General features: G+C 54.1%; 1 protein-coding gene across 1 annotated transcript in view; it reads right to left on the bottom strand.

Moving 5' to 3' along the window:
- The window catches only part of ADAM12 (ADAM metallopeptidase domain 12), a 257,254-nt gene that overhangs the window by 198,987 nt on the left and 37,434 nt on the right, over positions 1-20,833 (bottom strand). The gene's annotated exons all lie outside the window — the stretch shown is intronic.

The raw sequence follows: 20,833 nt of genomic DNA on the forward strand, positions 1-20,833 counted from the left end.
TAAAGGAAAAAAAATTATATAAAAAAAGAATGTTTAATCTGTCAAGACTCTTACATGTAAACAGCATTTTCTGATTATATTTGGGGGGCAGGTACTGAAAACAATGAACTGAAATTCGAGGAAAAACTGGAATTTTGAAGTCATCATTAATTTTTTTTCTTACTAACAAATTTTTATTGAGATCATTCTAGAATCGCACGCAGTTGTCAAGAAATAATGCAGAGAGATCCTGTGTGCAGTGTGCCCCTTTCCCCCGAACAGTAACATTTCGCAAACTCGAGTGCACCCGCACCGCCACGAGGATGCTGGCACGGAGACAGTCTTCCGATCGTGACCCTTTCCCACCCCAAGTGTGAGCATCTGTGCGCGTGCGTCAGCTCTCACTTGCGAGAGCTCATGGTATCGATCGGCTACCAGTCACTCCGACGGGTAACTGCTCATCCACAGCTGCTGATTTTTCAGCTCTCACAACGTGGCCAGAACTTGACATTACTCCCCTGACATTCCTGCCTCCTTCCTCTGGCAACAGAAACCCTGCCGCACCGACTGCAGCAAGGGGTGGGAGGTGACCTATGACCCTGCCAGATACCCTCTCTCTGGAGTGACTCTGCGGGGCGACACAAGGGCGGTCCTCTCCAGACCCCGATGGGCCTGTCCTCTGCTTCTTCCAACAAGACCAGCACGGCCTCGGCCCTGTCCCGTCGGAGCTGAGTCTGTGCTTTCGTCCAGTTCTATCGGCTCCTCCGTGTCCTTCCTAGAGGTCCCCTTTCTGCTGAGGTCAGCGAAGCCTGCCATCAAACCTGTCATTCAAGTGGGTTCTGAGATTCCGATTCGCTCTTTGGCTGAGGAGGCGGGCCTAAGGAAGTCTGGGTGGCATGGCTCCAATGGGGCGGAGAGGGGCAGAACAGCTGGATGCTGTGCCGAGCTAACTCCCGCAGCAATGGACAGAGGGGCACCGGCAAGTCCTCGGACCCTTCTTTGGGACAGATCTGGATGATAAGCTCATCTATGCTCTCAAGTCTCAAATGGACACCCTGTGGGGGTCTTTCCTCATGGCCGACACGCCGGTGCAGGACCACGGTTCATATTTCTGATGCATTAGAGAATGACAGCCCTGAACGACACACTCACGGATTAAAAGGATCCTTCCAAACCTGCCCTTCCCTGAACCTCCCCCCAGGGCTCGGCGCAGGAAACGCTGTTTGACCACCCTCGATGTGACGCACGGCAATGCTTTAACAACACGTGGGAAGGAGAGGGCTCGGGACGCACACACCACACGCCCGCGGCACCTCGGTGCATCTCGGGCATTAGCTCGCGCTTTCACAGCTGGTCTTCGTCACGGGGTTTTCATCTGCTCCCCAACGTGTCATCCGCCCTAATGACTCCCGGGGAGGACTCTCTCCGTTCGGCATGATTTATGACAGCTTAGCGTGTCCTTCTTCTCCGGGGACAGCTGCGCGCCGAGCCGGCTCAGCCCCAGAGGAGCACCGCGAACCGGCCGCCTCGATTCCAGGGAGCCCGGCCGGGGCCTGTGGCTGAGGCGCCCACTGGAAGGTGGGGTGTCCGCTTACTGCTGTGCACCAGGCGGGGCTCGCCCCCAAGGGAAAACTCCAGTCCTCTGATTGCTCTGGGACCCACCTCCCATTAGAACACCCTTGGGGAAGGATGGTGTGGGTGGGGTGTTCTCTTCACACATCACCCAAGTGGTCCTCCTGGCGGCTCCGGGGCCCAGGGCGCTGGGGGGGAGCTGGGAGGAGCATGAACACGCCCGGGTCCCCGCGTGGCCTGAGCTGGCAGGGGCCCCGGTGAGAGAAGCTCACACAGGGGTGAGGTAGGTCCTAAGCCTTCCCCATGCCTCTCCCCGGCAGGCCCGCAGCACCCCCGTGCCCGGCGGTGAGTAGTTCATGGCGCAGCGGGCTGCCGAGGGCCAGAGTCCCCGTGGGTAGATGGCAGTTCTCCTAATCCAGTGCTCAGCGGAGGCCATTAGGTTACTCCTCCAAGGCTCCCTGGGGGCCCCTCCCAGACATCACTGTTCCCCTGCGAGACCCCAGAGGCAGGTTGGGGTGCTCGCCCTCAGGGCACAGAGAGCCCGCCTGGCTCTGGGTCCTAACTCTCCTCCTTCTCAGCTGTGTGCCCTGGTGTGAGCCACTCGGTATTGCTGGGCCTCAGTTTCCATGTCTACAACAGGGATGTGGCAGCATGCACCTCCTAGGGGATGTGAGAAGTATGTGAGGTAACATCATTAAACCGCTCAGCATGGGTCGTGTGCCCCTCGGCAGCAGCTGTCTGCATCGTCACCCCCCCCCCCGGGCTCAGCTGTGACCCAGGCGGCCACTGGCCGGCAACTGTCCCCACTCCTGAGCTTGGCTGACAAGCTCCTTCTTAAGATGAGCTCAGCCCCTCCCAGGGACACTTCCCCCTCGCAGTGCTCACGGAGACCACCTCCTGTTACCAGCCAACCTCAGACTCAGCCCAGGCCCCCCGGCCCCCCAGAACTGCTGCCATTCCTGCCCTGGGGTTTCAGTGGGGCCCAGGGAAGAGGACCCCCGCCTGCGCTGCCGCCGCCCCCAGGCCTCCTCCGAATGCTTGGCTCCCTGCCACTCCGGGGCTGCCCTTCCCCCGTGGGCGTCTCCTCGCGTGTCAGAAACTGCACAGTGCAGGAGGCCTCACAGAGGTCCCGCTGGGGAGCAATAACTGGACAGGACCGTCCCTCCTGGACTGCCGCCCCTCTTCCGAGGCTCACAGGGCGGGCATTCTGGCCAAGACGCCCTGGGCAGCGGCCCCGCGGCTGGGAGAGGTGCAGCCCTCTGGGCACTGTCCTCCTCCCCGGAACTGGGCTCGCCCTGGGCAGTGGGGGGCTGGCCCCTCCCCCCTTCCTGAGCTCGGCTGCTCGCTTCCTGCAGCACTTCATTCTGGGGCTCCCAGCCAGGGTCCCGGCTCCAGGAGCAGCCCAGCAGCGGGCTGTCCCGGCACTGACAGGCACGGTGTCCTTCTCGTCTCCCTTTGGTCCACTCTGCGGAGGTCCGAGAGGCCTGGTCATCGGCCAGTCGGGTCTGACTTCGCAGGGACTTAAGACATTTCTATCCCTGGAGGCCACCTCAGATCGCATCCTGGGTCAAGTCTGCATCTGTGTTCGTTCTCAGCCTCTGCTCTGACCCCCCAAGTCATACCCTCCCCCCAAAACACAGTCACCCATGGTGGGAGGACTGGGAAGGTCAAACAAAACTCCTTAAACATTGATAAGGTGCCCTGGCTGGTGTGGCTCAGTGGTTAGAGTGTCGGCCTGTGGACCGAAGGGCTGCAGGTTCAATTCCCAGTCAAGGGCACATCCCTCGGTTGCAGGTTCGATCCCCAGCCCTGGTTGGGGTTGTGTGGGAGGCAACCAATCAATGTCCCCCCACCCCCATTCCTTCCTTCCACTCTATAAGAATCAATAGAAAAATATCCTTGGGTGAGGATTAAAACTTAATAATAATAATACATAAATGAAGACTGATAAGGTGTTGCTGGCCGTACCATCAGCTCAGTTCAGAGTGAAGAGATTATACCGAATAAAAATAAGAGTCACTGCAGGGAAAATTTCCCGGAGTCCTGGGGGGCTTGAAAGTGATGGTGATGAGGTTAAGCAGCCACGGGGGATGGGGGGACAGTGGATTTATCCAGAAATGTCTTTCATACTATTACCGAGGTTGCATAGGCCGCTCCACAAGTGCCATTTCAGCGCATTTATTCCTAACAAGGCTGTCCCCGCAGCTCTGAAGTGGGAATACCAGTGATAATGAGGAGGAGAAGGGACTCTGGGGACCGGGCAACCTTCCCTTGGCAGAGCACCCCTTCATCCAGTCTCAGCCGCTGTCCGGCGCCCCCATCCACTCCTGCACCCCTGTCCAAAGCCCACAGCCCCGCTCCCGCCCCTCCTTCCTGGGGTACGTGCTACCAGCAGCCGCCTGACCCAAACACGTCTGCAAAAGGCAACACCCCTCGGTCCTCTCTGGGACAGGCCGGGAGGGACAGGTAAGACAAGGATGTTCTCAGCAAGATGGCGTGCTGCCACCCGGTCCTCACACACCATCGCCAGGACCGTCACCTGCTGCACGCACACCAGCTGCCGTCGGGGATCGAAACGTCCCACCTGGAGCCAGAGGGTGTCCTCACTGCTCAGGGAGGGCTGGCGCTGCCCCGAGGACAGCAACGTGATTCTGTCCCATCTAAGGGACACTCAGGACCAAGGGGAGCCTCTCTGTGCACGGGACAGTCTGTGGGCTTCACCCGCTTTGTCCGTTCACAGAAGTCAGAACACACTTCTGTGCTCTATTTAAAAAAATGGAAACATATTATATAAAAACAAACATGTTATCAACTCTTTAAATAAAAGTCTATCATTTAAAAAGAAATTTAAAAATGGGGACGTATGACCTGTCATGGCAACTACAAGCTCTTCCTGAAACAACTTCCACCCGTCCCCCGTGGAGAAGGCCGGGAACCGTCTCTGTCCTCACTGCACAGGAGTGGGAACAGAGAGGGGGTGGACACACACGCATAGGTCAGGGCACAGAAGGAGCAGCCCCCATGGACTCGGGGAGACCCAGCCATACAAACGATGCCGACATGAGCTCTGACCCAGAGCTCATGGACTTCTGGACATGCCTGGGACATGCCTGGGGACAGCTAGGAAGCTGGGGACCCACTGTGTTTGCCAGAGAGACAGGAGACCCCACGGAGAAGATGGCCTCTCAGTCTCTACAAGGAGAAGACACCAGGAGGACCTCTGCCCACCATGGAGCTGTACTGACTGTTCGTATGGATACAGACACACATCATGAAACAGAGTCATCCGTCTACTCACAGCTTGTAATTTGTTAATATTGAAAAAGTACTGATAAGTTAGTTGATGAATATTGTTTTTCCCCTTTCTCACATCTCACAAAACGCTTTTACCCGACAGCTTGGTCATCCTTGGAGCTTTTCTGAGGCGTCTCCCCATGCCGAGGCCTAGCACCCCCACCTGTGTCTGAGGGGCTCGGGAGTCACTTCCCTGGTTAACGGTTCAGTTCCCTGTGCCTGACGAACCCCAGCTCCTGACTCCATTTCTTTCTCTGGACGGCAGCCAGGGCATCATTTTTTTTTATCCTCACCCGACGACATTTTTGCATTTATCTTCAGATAGAGCAGGAGGCAGAGAGGGAGGAAGAGAGGGAGAGAAACATCGATGTGAGAGAGACACATCGACTGGTTGCCACCCACACGACCCCAACCAGGGCCGGGGACAAACTGCAACCAAGGTACGTGCCCTTAGCAGGAACCGAACCCCGGTCTCTTTGGTCCATGGACTGATGCTCTAACCTGAGCCAAACCGGCTAGGGCCGGGGCATCATTTTTAAAACCAAAATTGCATTCTGTCGCTACCTACTTATAGCTGCCCACGGCTGCCCACGGCTGCCCACGGCTGCCCACGAGGTGCAGGACAGAGCCCGGAGCCTGCCAAAGGCTCGAGGAGCCCTCTCGTCGGCTGTCAGGTCACCCTCAAGCCTCCGTGCCCTGGCTCTCTGCCAGCTCCGTGCCCCAAGCTCCTGCCCCACCTGGACCTGAAGCTTCCCATCCGTCCACCTGACCCACGCGTACAGGTGACTGCTTCCAGCCCGCCCGCCCTTCCTGGCGCAGACCAACACGCTTCCGCCTCCTGCCCCTCTCACAGGCGCATCGCGTTCAGAACAGACTCACTGCCAACCCCCTGACGGCTCCCTGCCCCCAGCCTGCAAGCCTTCTGGGGGCAAGACCGCGTCTCCTTTGTTCTCTGCCGGACCCAGGGTTTGCACAGGCTGTGTCCACAGGATGTCAAAAGCCCGGCTGAAAGAACAGTAGCAAAGGCACAATTTCGACGCCTCAGGCTCTGTGCTAAGCCCTTTCACGGATTATTGATTTAATTCTTAAAACAACAGGCTCATCGGGGTGATCCCGCTTCACAAACATCGAACCGAGGCTGAGAGAGGTCAGTTCCTGGATTCACGCAGCAGAGCCCAGGTGTCACCCAGAGGACTGGGCTCCCCGCCCAGAGCGTCCCTTTATCTAGCAAAATAAACACCCTTCTTGGGAGCCAGCAAGTGTGACGCGGGGAAAGAACACACCAAAAGCACTTTCTTCAAAAGCCGGTAGACCAGAGGATCGAAGAAGGCAAACCGAGCTTAACACTGTCAGGCCCGCGACCTGGTCCGAGCCAGCGAATCCGCCGGGAGAATGCATGTCCAGTGTTCTGGTGCTGGACACTTTGATGTCAGCTGGACATCCGCTTTCTGTTGTTCTCCACAGCCATGGCCCTGAGCCACCACCGTCTGCACGGGGGCCGGTGACCCCCTTCTCCAGCCTCGGAGAGGGTCACCTGTCCTCTGAGAATCACACCAGCACAGTGGCCCGGCTGGCTGATCTCTGCCTCTAGAAAAAGTCTCAAAGCCCTGCTGGTGTGGCTTGGTAGGCCAAAGGCCTCCTACGGAACATGGTTTAACACCAGGAAACAGCGTCATCCCGCGCACCCGAGGGTCCAAGTTCGATTCCCGATGAAAGGCACATGCCCAGGTTGCAGGTTCGGTCCCCTTTTGGGACACATATAGGAGACAACCAGTTGATGTTTCTCTCTCTCCTTCTCCCTTCCTCTCTCTCTAAAAATAAAAGTCAATACAAATATATTTAAAGAAGGAAACGGAATGATTGGTGGTAGAAGCGGTGACCGTGCCACAGTGGAGTCCTTTAAGAACATGGAAATAAAGAAAATCAGAGGGAGGTGTTCTGCTGTCTACTGCAGTCCCCCGGAAAGAATGCGCTGCCCCCTGCCCCCCGGCGTGAAGCTAGAAGGGCACGTGGGAAGCTTGGCTGAAACTGCGGGCCAGCGGATCTGATGGCGATGACCAAGGTGGCCGCAGGTGGACGCGTGGGCAGCAGGGGCTGCTCGGCACAGAACCCAGAAGTGGGGTGTCCCATGAAACAGAAACAGAGATCAAGGGGGGGGTCTCTCAACACACTGCAGAGAGAGACACCGAGTGTGGAGGCCGCCGAGGTTCTGTTCTGGAACAGTGGCTGCCCTGGGAGGGAGCAGCGTCCTGGGCCCTCACTCGGCACTGACGTAACTGAGCTCATTTATGAGCATCGTCACAGTCACCTCATGTACCCACCCCAGTTCTCAGAAGCGGCATTCCCATGGTATGGGCGAGGAAGCGGAGGCTTAGAGAAGTAAAGTGTTTGACCAGTGTCCTGCAAACAGGTAGCGTGGGACCTCCAGTAAGACCCTCTCAGTCCACAGTCATGGCCTAGTCACCTGACCGTCTCCCCCATGACCCCCTCAATGGACCACCTTTGTCCTTCATTCTGGTCCTGATCCGAGATGTGTCTGCCCCGGGCTCCTGAGGATACATTCTGGTTTAGACATCATCACATAGGAGTCTGGTCATTGTGACTCAGACCTCCTGAGTTCTGTCAAGAATAATTTTTGGATGTGCAAAGCTGAGGTGGCGGCCCTGCCTTCGAGGTCAGCTGTCACACCAGGTGACCCGATGATGCCTGGCTCCCACTGTCTGCAATGACACCAGCAGTTGTCCTGAGAAAACAGGACGGATTGTGGGGATCGAGCGCTCCAAGGTGCTCGCTGAATTATCTCTGCGCACAGGCAAACCTGAATGCAAATTTGCATTTGAAAAGTCGATCTCTGTTCCTGCCCACGATTCTCATAAATCAAAAATGGTCAGTGTTCACAGGAGAGCCCAAAGGAAGAGCGGCTGGGACGGCCCCAAACACTTACAAATTCTACACGGGAACCAAGAAAACTTCACCTGAGCTTGGGAGATTGGAGAAACTCACGGCCGCTTTTCATCTCGTTCTCGTTTAGAAAAATCGAACTACTGGGGACAAGAGTGAAAATAAAAATTAGAGGCAAAACAATCTTTAAAGGCAAATGGACCCCTTATTGTGAGCACGTGGAGACGGACACAATTTCACCTTTTTCTAAAGGCCGGTCAGTTGTTCAGACAGCTTGTCCCGCTGTGAGGGACACAGCGTGGGAAGCCATGGAGGGTGGGGATTGTGGCCACCGGGGGAGTCGCCATTCAAACCAGAAACCACCAGTCGTAACACAGACTGGGTTTGCTACGGCGCTGCCTCTGTGATGACATTGGCCTCTATTATGCCACCCCAAAGGACAGAAACAGACCTCTGTTGAGGGCACCAGGCAATACATGATCATGTAGTATACAATATATACGTAATTGCACATTTATGTAGATGTACACACACGTACACACATACATGCACACATGTATCAGGAGCTTAAAGCAATTATGATTATACTTTGAAAAAGGCAGAAATTATTCACTCCTTTGGAGAAGAAGGCGAGGCAAAGGTTGACACAGGGAGAAGAGTATTTATCTGAGTTTCCCGTGACATTAATCAGGAATCTCAATGCATCAATACCGCAGAGTGAGTGTTTGTGATAAATCAATTCATACAAACCCACCCTTTACTGCTCTAGAACAGGTCAGTGGGTTTGAGCACTGCCAAGAGCAGGGAGCTGTGCTATTCACCTTTGTCTCCAATGCCCCCACAATGCCTAAAACACAGTGTGTTGAATAGATGAATGGATGAACACATATAAATGAATGAACAGAATCTGTGATGCGGAGAGTATCAAGGACTTTAGTACCAATCTGTGAAAAACAAACATGGCAAAACACGTCTCAGATGAAAAGTCCTCTAAAACTGAGAACATTTAATATTTTTTCTGTTTGTTGAGTTTTAGAGAGAGGAAGGGAGAGGGAGAGAGAGAGAAACATGGATGAGAGAGAACATCGATTGGCAGCCTCCTGCGTGCCCCCCACTGGGATCGAGCCCACAACCTCGGCATGTGCCCTGACCGGGAATCGAACCAGCGACCTCTTGGTGCGTGGGCCAATACTCAATCACTGAGCCACACAAGCCTGGCAAAATTGAGAACATTTAAACCCAACATATAAATGTTGGAATGATCTGACATTCAAATCTTACCTTCTGAGGAGCCTTAATTTCTGTGTCTAAACCAAAACCTATAGCTTACGTTCAGGGCATAAGTCAACGTTGCACCACTGTAGAATTTTTTGAGAAGTTACCGGAAGTGTAGTCTGATCTAACAGATTTTTCCAAACATAGCACATTGGTTACTGGTTTGACTTTACACAATGAACCATCGTGCTCCATAATTACCAATACTTAGACGATATTCTATATTATGTAATACATTAAGGTATGTAAGTAGGTGTATGTATGCTCGTGTCAATGTAGAAATTTAATTATAAAAACATTCTGAGGAATCCACTCCTTATACACTGCTTGCACTATTTCCACATAGAGGAATCCCATGACAATGATTATAGAGGAAAATGATACCGGTCCTGGCTGGGAGGTCCGCTGGTTAGAGCCTCGCCCTAGACGCCAAGGGAGTGGGTTGCATCCCCGATCAGGGCACACACAAGAGTAACAATGAATGCGTGAATAAGCCGAACCACCGATCGATACCTCTCTCTCCCTCTCCTCTTCTCTCTCTAAAATCAATCAACCCATCAGTTTTTAAAAAGATGTCACTTCATCAAAAAATTTTGCCAGGTCTTGTCTTTGGCAACATAAGGTGACCATCCTCCTTAATCTCATTCCAATGGCAGAGTCCTCTGCGCGCCGGCGAGGATCCCTGTCCACGGAGCTCAGAGGGAGCGGACGACGCGTGTGTCAGAAAGCAATGGTGCAATGGCTCCTTGTGGACCCAAGAACACGGGTCCGGTTTGCCACCGGAAAACTGTTTTTTCATCTTGTGGCCTCAGGGGACGCGAGCACTGAAATGAACGCTCGTGAGGGTCAGCACAGAACTGGGTCCTGGGGGCACCTCAGTCTCTTTCTTCTGTCACCGTATTTGTCTTCAAATTCTTGTCAAAGCAATTAAGGAGGTTAAGGCTTCAATCATGTGTCAGTGCATCCCAAAGGGCCTCCAAGTCCTATCAGGTGCCATCCCCACCTCAGGCCAAGGGGCCTCTTCCTGCCCTGGGCGCGTCCCACCCTGGGTCCCTCCCACGGAGGGGTGTGTCCCGCCTGCGTGGTCGCCTTGGCCACACGCTTGCCCTGAGACACATCTCCCTCTGCGATGGCATCTCACACCTTTGAATCTCCACACAGGGCGACTTGCTCTGGGCACAGACCTGCACCCTGGACTCCTGGGTCTCCAGGGAACAGGGCTAGTGCCACGTGGAAAGGGCACCTTGCCCAGGGTTTCCTGGGTCACTAGAATACAAATAAATGCAAAACCCGGGCTCTCTAAGGAATTGCGTAGTTGGTCTCCTGGCTTCAGTGCAAAGCGGTCCACGTGATTTCTGATCTAGGAGCGTGAGTACCATTTCTCCCAGCAGCAGTCGTGTTAAGAATTCCTCCGGGTACGGTAAGTACATGTTCTCATGCAGGAAACTACTGGGACCAGAGACCTTAGAGGGGAACTGTGCCCCTTAAAAACCATCCAATCCAGTCCCCAAGCTCGGAAGGCATGAGTATTCAGATGACCAATGAGAGAAGTCAGGACCGGAGGGGTTGATTACTTTGCCTGAAGTTACAAAGCTTACGGACACCAGAGAGTCCATGTTTCCCTCTTCATTCAGCGCCCTCCCTCATACCTCACTAACTCTCCTTTGCTCTAAAAGCAGAAGTACAGCAATGACAGGCATGCAGAATACGTCCCCAAGTGGTCATCTTCGTGGTCTCCACCACCCTGGACTAGCATCGCCCTAAAACGGAGTGCAACATAAAGACTAGTTTGAGCTGGGGGCAGTTTATACACTTGGAGCAAATAATTAATACGTTTTTGTGTTGTTTTATTAGCAACCTAAATCTTTTCTGGAAGATAATAGGGCATAAACTAATTAATTAATTAACGAATCAATCATATATTGCCATCTATAACGATGATTATATTTAGGTTCCTACTTGCAAAAATTACTTTGAAAAACACACCAGTTTTGAATCAGTACTTTTCTACACAAAGGGATTTGTGTAACATCTATCCAGGGGATTTACAGTCCAGGGTAAAGACAGACTTTTCGATGAAGAGATGTTTGTAGACTATAAGAAGTACTGTCATCAAGTCATAAGCTTTGTCCTATTTGCTCAGATGATAAATTTTGATCCAAGACTTAAATGTATTTTAAAATATTTATTAAATTGCAGGGATAATACTTTTAGTAAGTTTTTAACATCATTATATATATTTTTTTTCATGTAACCAACCTCCTAACATTCCATATAGTTTGTCCATATAAAAGTACAATACCATCAGGACTTCACTGAAAACATTAATAATTCTTTACTTTGAAAACTGCACATAAGAACCATACACCACCTCCCCCGGGGATCCCCGGCAGCGCCGAGGTTTGCCCAGTGGGCGCTGCCCGGCCGCTAACAGAGCACAAGGGGCATCTCCCCTGGAGCCTGCCAGACTTTCAAACAAACCAAGACACTGACCAACAAAATCCAGGCCAGCTGAAACTGAGGAGTTGGCCTCGGAAGGTTGGGAAAACACTCTCTGTATAAATAAATCATCTCCCAAAATACTTCTTCTGCTGTGGGGGTTGGGCTTGTGTCTCCTTCTATCTGCCCACATGTTTTTAATAAGGAAGAAAATCATAAAAAATAAACTCTTGTTCGGCATGTCTGTTAAGCCCACCCCGTCCCCCAGAGGAGCCCAGTGTGCCTGAGAGGGAAGCAGGGGCTGTTTCGTCCTCGTTTCGGAACTGGGTCCCCCTTCTGTGTGTCTCGGTGTCCGGGGCACGTGTGGCGAGCCTCTGCCTCTGTCCAGGCCGGGGTCTTTGAGAGACTCACTGCCATGTTCCTTCGGTTGTCTACAGTTGCTTGTCCGTGAAACAGTGGCTTTGATTTGCTACTGTCACCCAAACAGCCGTGGACGGGACAGGCGAAGTCCGGACTGCCATCCCACATCACGGAAACGTGACAAACAAAGATCACGGAGCTCTCGACATGGTGCCACCCCACCCGCCCCGGAATCCTGCCAAGGAGCCTGAACCCGCATCTGCGCAGGGCTGTAGCTCCAGCTCCTGGTCGGCGAGGCACAGGGGCCAGATGGGCTGGGGCGCGGCCAGGGGTGCACCCAGCGAGACCCAGAACAGGCACATCCAGGGGTGCACCCAGTGAGACCCGGAACGGGCGCGCCAGGGGTGCACCCAGCGAGACCCAGAACAGGCGCATCCAGGGGTGCACCCAGCGACACCCAGAACGGGCGCGGCCAGGGGTGCACCCAGCGAGACCCAGAACGGGCGCGGCCAGGGGTGCACCCAGCGAGACCCAGAACGGGCGCGGCCAGGGGTGCACCCAGCGAGACCCAGAACGGGCGCGGCCAGGGGTGCACCCAGCGAGACCCAGAACGGGCGCATCCAGGGGTGCACCCAGCGAGACCCAGAACGGGCGCATCCAGGGGTGCACCCAGAGAGATCCAGAATGGGTGCGGCCAGGGGTGCACCCAGCGAGACCCAGAACGGGCGCGGCCAGGGGTGCACCCAGCGAGACCCAGAACGGGCGCGGCCAGGGGTGTACCCAGCGAGACCCAGAACGGGCGCATCCAGGGGTGCACCCAGCGAGACCCAGAACGGGCGCGGCCAGGGGTGCACCCAGCGAGACCCAGAACGGGCGCGGCCAGGGGTGTACCCAGCGAGACCCAGAACGGGCGCATCCAGGGGTGCACCCAGCGAGATCCAGAACGGGCGCATCCAGGGGTGCACCCAGCGAGACCCAGAACGGGCGCATCCAGGGGTGTACCCAGCGAGACCCAGAACGGGCGCATCCAGGGGTGCACCCAGCGAGATCCAGAATGGGTGCGGCCAGGGGTGCACCCAGCGAGACCCAGAACGGGCGCGGCCAGGGGTGCACCCAGCGAGACCCAGAACGCGGAGGAGTCCAGTGGGCAGGCCGCTGCTCTCCATTCGCCAGCGCTGCAAGATTTCGGTTGCAAGAATTTGAAGGAGGGAGTGGGAGCGATGTGCTAAAGGACCTGGATGGAGCCACCAAAGGCAGCGCAGGGACTCTGCTCACATCCTTACACACAACCCAGCTTCCAGCAAACAGCAAAGCGTGTCCTGCCCCCTGGAGCTGCTCTGTCTTAACCGAGCCGTGAGGAGCGTCAGTATGTCCCGCAGACAGAAGCGCAGTGGCCTTGCTGTCGAGGACATGACAACCAGGGACGTCAAGACGAGATCTGTCATGAACACACGAGCCTGGACAGCATCTGCACTCCCCAGTCTGGCCACACGGCAGGGAGGGGACAGTGACGCGGCTTCTACAAAGAAAGCACGGCTCTCCCCTCGGCCACGAGGGACCACCTGGCAATGGCCAGACAACCACGACAGTCATCCGGGAGCCAGTGTTCCCAGGGCGCCTGCGGATGCAGCAGGGTTTCATCAGAGCACCCCGCACCCCGTGCAGGGCAGCGAGGGTCGACCCTTCGGACGAGAAAGAAGGCCACACGAGGACGCCGCACTCTCAGCTGGGAACCCGGAGGGCACCCTTTGGAAAAGGTTGATCTCAACAAGTTTAGGCAGCTCACGTCGGGATGGAGAACGAAAAAACCCTAAAAACGGTGTTCTGACATTTTCCAATGTTGTATAACTTCAAAGACCGAGGTGAGCAGGAGGCTCAAGGGGATTTAGCTCTTCTTCAGGAAGCAGAATTCAGCCCAATTAGAAAGATCTTAAATGCTAAGGCTGGGGGATTTGAACTTAAATCGAAAGGAACCTGGTTCCCTAAAGTGTGTGTGTGGGGGGAGCTTGTTCTGCAGCAGCTGAGACGGAGACCCCAGACTGGAAGGCTCTGTGGGGCTGGCACCGCCGTGGGCTCGGGCTCTGCAGCCCACGCCAGGCGCTGTGCTACCAGGTCAGCCGCAAACATCCACGGATCCCGGGCTGGCACCGCCGTGGGCTCGGGCTCTGCAGCCCACACCAGGTGCTGTGCTACCAGGTCAGGTGCAACCATCCACGGATCCCGGGCTGGCACCGCCGTGGGCTCGGGCTCTACAGCCCACGCCAGGCGCTGTGCTACCAGGTCAGCTGCAAACGTCCACGGATGCCAACACAATGCCACTCTCATCTCCATGTGACAACCCTCCACAGGTCACCTCCAAGCTGAATTCCATCAGGTCCAAATGTCCACCCTCTTCCAAGACGAAGGCAAGCCCATCACCACGCAGCTTTGTGCCCCCGACCGCCCCCCGAGGGCAGGGATGTGGTGCTTTCCTGGGGTTCTCTGCTCTTATCAAGGGCATCACGGTTCTCGTAGCATTTCTCGTGTACAGTTACCCCGGGCATCTCCCTTTGCCCCACACGGTCAGCTGCTCACGGACGCCTGTCCGCGGGGATGTCTCATCTGTTCACGCCTCTCCCCAGATTCCCCTCGGCTGGAACTGGGGTCAGCCCTTCCGTGCGAACAGCCTCCTCTCCACCCGTCTTCACCCTGCAATCGAGCCTTCGCCAGGAGCCAGAACGGTCTTTGAGAAACTGAACTTCATCACAGGCTTGCTTCCATGGGAGACCGCTGCCCCTGTGCAAGGTCCCTGTCACGGAGCACGAGGTCCCGCGTGGACCGGCTTCCACTGCCCTCTCACCATCTCCCCGAGCTCCCTGGCACACTGACCTCTTAGTTCCCGGAATGCTTCAAAGCTCCTTCCCCCTCCCTCAGACCCTGACGTGTGCTCCCCTTTGCCCCAGAACCCTCCCCGCCCTGCCCTCCCTCACCCGGCTCACCCCGACGCGCGCTGTGCCCAGAGCCAACGGTGCTTCATCGCACGCTCCTCCCCCGGCCAGGCCTCCTCAGCGGCCAGCGGCCGGCCATTCGCCACTGTCTGGTGACGACCTGCCAGCGCCGGCTCCTGACTGTCCTCCCACAGGACGGAGACTTTCCTTGTTGTCCCGTTTTCTCCAGTGCCAACCGTAATGCCTGGTCGTAGATAAACACTTGTGACCAAACGACTAAGTGAATACAGAAGTTCTTTCTTTGATCTAACTAATTTTTTATTCATCCTTCAAATGACCAAGGATGCTGACAACGATCTGTGAGCGGCAGAAGGAAAGCGGAGAGAGAAAGAGATGAAACCAGACAGTCGGGTTTCTGAGCCGTGTCTCCGCCCTCGTGACTCGAGGCCGTGGTCAGGATCACCAGGCAGGGAGCAGAGGAGGGGCTACCGGGCGGGCTACCGGGCAGGCTGGCCGCCGTCTGCAAGGGCGGACATGAGAGGGGACAGCACTCGGCGCGCGAAGACGTCAACATCGCGTCCCCGAGGGCGTCAACGCTGTGAAGTTAAGACCGTGACAGCACCAGGGACCCGCGGGGCGACATGGGGTCCCGTCCGCCTCCTGTGGGAACTGCGACGTGCCAGCACCGAGGCGCACAGGTGCAGAGGGGGCAAAGCCGCTTCCCGCTAGTTTAGCAAGTTGGAAACAGGACCTCGTGGCGGGGGGGAGCCGATGAGCTGCAACAGCTGATCGCTGGATCCACAGGAACAGGTCACTGAATCATTCAAACCCGGTCCTCAAACATAATGAGCTCTAATCTTCCTGCACGGACTACAGACCTCACTCCCGGCTGCAGACGAGGAAACGGAGAACACGGGCAGCTTGCTGCTGGGAGAAAAGCTGAGTTTCATCTGCAGCCTGGTTTCCTGACTCCAAACCCTGCCCCTCCCGGGCACCTCTTCCTGGAATAGTTAAGTTTCTCACACAACCCAAGACAGACCTCTCATCTCCTGTGACACAAGGTCCACGTTATCGTCCTTCCGTCACTCACTCGTTTGCTGAGCGCTCATCGGGCGCCTGCTGCCAGTCTGGCTGTGTTCCTGGCGGAGGAGGTGCGGACCTGCCCCGACCGCAGGGACGTGTCTGGTTGGGAGGAGGGGAGAGCAGAGTCCCCCAGCAGAAAGGAAACAGTGGTGGGCAGCTCTCAGCCTCAACAGCTCGGAACAGCAGGGGCTCAGGGCCCTGGATGTGGCCTGACCAGCCGAGCGCCGCGGTGTAGGACCCACCGGGAACCCCTGCACACACAGGGAACAGTCACTTCTTAGCCACCCCGTCACCCCAGGGGCTCAGATTGAGTTTGCGGGGCTCATTCACAAGAACGACTAGTGAACTTCCTTCTGAACTTACACTGTTTATTTTTCTGTTAACCCAAGCACGGGACTTTGCATTTATCCCCATTAAATCTCCTCTTGTTCGTTCTGACCCATTGATCCAAACGCCTGAAATCCCCATAATCCAGACTCCGCCGCCAAGAGCACAGTTATCCCCTGGGCTCTGGGTTGTCAGGAAGGGTGGTCAGTGCATTATGTCTTCATAGAGGTGACTGGCAGATCCGCGGGCCAGGACGAGGCCTGTGCACAGCCACCGACGGCAAGCCGGACCGGCCGGGTGACACGGCGTGGGTCAGCATGGACCGGGTCAGCGTCCTCTGGGGCTTATCCAGCCAGCTACGAACCTGTCCAGTGCTATGTCCACATCTCCCCACCCTGCGCCACAGGACGCTGGGGACGCTGTCAGAGAAATGCCCTCCGACAGTTATGTCCACACGGGAGAAGCACGACACGGCCTCTCTGCTGCTGTTCTGGAGTGAGTATTAACTAGAGTTGCCCCTAACAAACGATCCGCAATTACTCCAGACAGAAGAAAAGCCAAGGCTCAGAGACACCCCGAATATAAATTCAGCGGGCCGTGGATTTCCCCAGCAACTGCCTTCCATCAGCGACGGGCCCGGCTTGAAAACAGACGGCGGTGGGGTGAGCGGCGGAGGGGGTGCAATCTGTTGCCATCACTCGCAATTACCCTCACCCGGGGGAACGGATGTCCAAGCTGGCCCGCTGCGCCATAAAGCACGGTGATCAAAGAGGCAGTCACACGGCACACCTGGCTGAGGCCGGCCTGAGCGTCCAGGGGGACCCGCGGAGTTATGGAAGTTATAAAATGGCCCTACAGCTCCGAGCAGACAAATGCTTCTCCGGGGAAGCCTTGGGTTTCTTGGAACATTCAATTACAGCTCTGCAAACACAGGTTTTAAGTGAGCAGCCCCGGATCTCGGCACAAATTAGGATGCTCGAAGCAAATAAGCAGGTTCCCTGAAACGGCTACCTGATGCGAACTCAACCCTGCGTCACGAAAGGCGGGCTTCCAGGAGGAGGTGTGAGGGGTCCCGGTGGCACAGAGACCACCTCGATTTCAGTTGTGATTTCTACACAGGTTTTTCATTAAAACAGATTCCTGGGAATTTAAAGCCCCAACAGTCAATGGGTAGAGCGTTTGCAGAAGTTGCGACAGGCAGAGCCTTCGAAAGTTGCTCGAGGCCTCCCCAGAACCGAGTTCCCTGCGCATGAGCAATACGTACGTCAGCATTTTTCTTTTCAATGGTTTTTAAGCTTTTACAGCAGCATTTTCCCTTCAATATAAACATTTCTCCTAACTCTAAGAGCGATATTTTCTGTTGTAAATATGAAGGCAGTCACCCTGGCTGGCTGGGCTCACAGGTTAGAGCATCAGCCCAGGGACCGAAGGGTTTCCAGTTCGATTCCCAGGCAAGGGCAGGCACCTGGATCGCAGGTGTGATGCCCGGCCCTGGTCGGGGTTGTGCAGGAGGCAGCCAATCGACGTGTCTCTCTCACTCCCCACACCACCCTCCCTTTCACTGTCTCTAAAAATCAGTGGAAACATATCCTCGGATGGGGAATAACAAAAAATAAAAATAAAAACACACACACAAAAAACATGAAGACAATCAAGAAAGCAAACGTTTTCCATAATCGCACAACTCAGAGGAGATATTCCTGTGCATAATCTAAAAATAAGACCCGAAGGCCATGTAAACTATCCTGTGACATGCTACTCATAATAATAAAGACCTCTGCTCTGAATTGCTGTGTCACACTATTTCACAGCTGACTCGTAATTTATCTAACTAGTCTCCCATTGATGTATTTCCAGGTGAAACACTCTGCAGTGAACATCCTTGCACACAGGACTGCCTCCCAGCCTGCAGGCACCAACCAGGGTGCAACCAGCTTACCTCTGATGGCCGAGCTCTCTACTGTGCTGCTCCTTAAATACTGAAAACACTCTTGCTGACACATTCACCTTTGGGTGCTTGTAGCTTCATTTGCGTAAATTCTCTCATTGGATATATTTGGCCAAAGATTATGTAAATTAAAAACTTTATTTTATACTAGATACTTGATTACCTTTTGTGTCCAATAGCATTAAGAGCTAGTAACAAAAGAGTGTCTCACTTGATTTATAAAATGGTAGATTTTTTTTTTTTGGTGTTCACTGTCTCAAAAGTGAGTCCATGGAAAACAGACGCGTGTGTGTGTGGAATTTAATTTTTTCATCCTCATCCGAGGACATTTTTGCATTTATCTTCAGATAGAGTGGGAGGGAGAGAGGGAGGAAGAGAGAGAATCATCGAGTGGTCGCCACCCACACAACCCCACCCGGGGTCGGGGACTAACTGCAACTGAGGTACGTGCCCTTAGGGGGAACCGAACCCGGGACTCTCTGGTCTGCGGGCCGACGCTCCAACCGCTGAGCCAAACCGACCAGGGCTGTGTGTGAAATCTTTTCCCAGAAAAGTCTCATGCCGAAGTACTTTGGGGACTGCATTATTAAAATAGCAAAACTAGCACGCTCTAGCTGTGAACTGTTACTTTTATCAGGATGTGATCTCTACAGTTGGTATAAGTAGTGTAATTAAAGCAAAACCACAGAATGTCATAGAAACACACTAAATCCCCTCCAGAGGTTTTCCACAAGATAGGTTGAACCCTGGCCGGTTTGGCTCAGCGGTTAGAGTGTCGGCCTGCGGTCCAGAGAGACCCGGGTTCGGTTCCCACTAAGAGCACGTACCTCGGTTGCAGTTTGTTCCCGGCCCTGGTTGGTCGTGCGGGTGGCAGCCTCTCGATGTGTCCCTTTCATGTTGATGTTTCTCTCTCTCCCTTCCTCCCACTCTATCTGAACAAAAAATGGAAAAATGTCCTGGGGTGAAGATTAAAAGAAAAGGTTGACAGTGAGGCTGGAAAGAGACAGAGCAGGAGGGAGAGTGGGAGGGTTCCCGCTTCTCTGCTCTTGAGGTGACTGTGTGAAAGGCCCCGAACGGGAGCGAGCGAATGCTCTCTGACACGTGCAGTGGGCTGTCTGCCTGATCGGGGCCCCCGTTCTCAGGGGGCACCAAGGCCAGGCCAGGAGGCCGTTTTATAGCCCAGAGGGCCACATGGGCTCTCAGAAGGGTGTTTTTATGAGGAAAGTGTGTCTATTATAAAGCAAACGAAGACAGGGAACACCTAATTGCACACACACTACGATATCAACCGAGACGACTTCAGGAGCAAACCTCACGTATAAGAGCGCTGTGTGAACATCCACCAAAACAGTGACCGGGACTGCGTTTGGTAGGAGTGACTTTTTTTTTTTTTTGACTCTTTGCTCTTTTTTCCCTTACAGCACCGGACATGTATTCCTCTTGCAGTAACAACAAAGAGCTCACGGTTTTAGTAAGTCTGTTTCAGCTCCTCTGCCTGTACCTCTGAAGGGCCAGGGTGGGCCTCACTCACGCGTCACCCTGTTCCTCCAGCGGCCTGACAGCGAGAAGGGTGCCCCCCAAGTCCACGGCCGCTCCCCACACCCCATTGAGGAAGTGCACCTCCACCAGGAGCCTTACTTTCTTTCTATCTTCCAGCAAATTCCTAGTTGTGGCCACTGAGATATTTTTAAAACCATATACAAGCAGCCATGGTCAAAAATGAAAATGTCCCACGATATTCTTAAGTGGAAAAAAAACAGCATGAAAATGTTTCCTGTGCTGAGAGAGACATATCAAAAGCAACATCCAGGCTTCTGTTCAGCTTCCTGATTATCCAAGCTGTGTGCCCGGAACCCTGTTTTAAGATCACTGAGTCCCAAAGAAAGCCAAAAACACACTGTTGACTGCGTACAACGGCTCGGTGGTGAAGGGTAAACATGCAGATTTTCGTGACTGGGCATCTCTGGCAGAACTCATTCCAGTGCAATGGTCATTTTAGCAAAAAAACAAAACAAAACAGAAACAAACAATAGAAACCCCAGGCAATTCACGGACAGGTGGGAAACAGGAAGAGAGAATGAAGTAGGACTAGGGAACCAAGTCACAGCTTTAAATACAGACTGCTTGTTCGGAGAGCTCAAGTCTCTTCCGATACCAGTCAAACCGAACAGCGAGGGCCCCTGACGTCTGAGGAGCCCATGGGGACAGCCACCCCCTGGGACGGATTTCAAGAACATGGGTTGCTTTTACTTAAGGACTGTCTTCGACTGGGAAGGCACACAAAATATGTAACAATCGCCACGTGCTTCAGGAAAAAAAATATAGGGCCCTTTTCTGGAAATTTATATAATTTTATTTAAAAGGGGTCACATTTTTAAATAAAAAAGACAAAATAAATACTTTATACCAGTGGAGACAAACTCGGGAAGATAAAATAAACTCTTGGTACTTCTCCGGGAAAAAAAGAATTTTTACCCATTTGAAGCCGTTTCTCCTTATATAACCCGGGAATTGTCCAACGTGAACTACTTCCAACACTGTTATTTGAACAGAACCGGATGCTTAGAAGAAGAACCCTGTGAAAATCCTGCTGTGTTATAAAGTTCTCTTTTAGAGTGGTACTTTTTTTTATTTCCCATTGGGTCACTGTTTGAAGGTAAGTCCAGCCTCCAATGCAAATCTGGACTATGAATGCACATCCTCAGCCCCATCTCTGTAAAGGCCAACA

The sequence above is a fragment of the Molossus molossus genome, unplaced genomic scaffold, assembly GCF_014108415.1.
Source record: "Molossus molossus isolate mMolMol1 unplaced genomic scaffold, mMolMol1.p scaffold_m16_p_17, whole genome shotgun sequence".
Taxonomy (NCBI): Eukaryota; Metazoa; Chordata; class Mammalia; order Chiroptera; family Molossidae; genus Molossus; species Molossus molossus.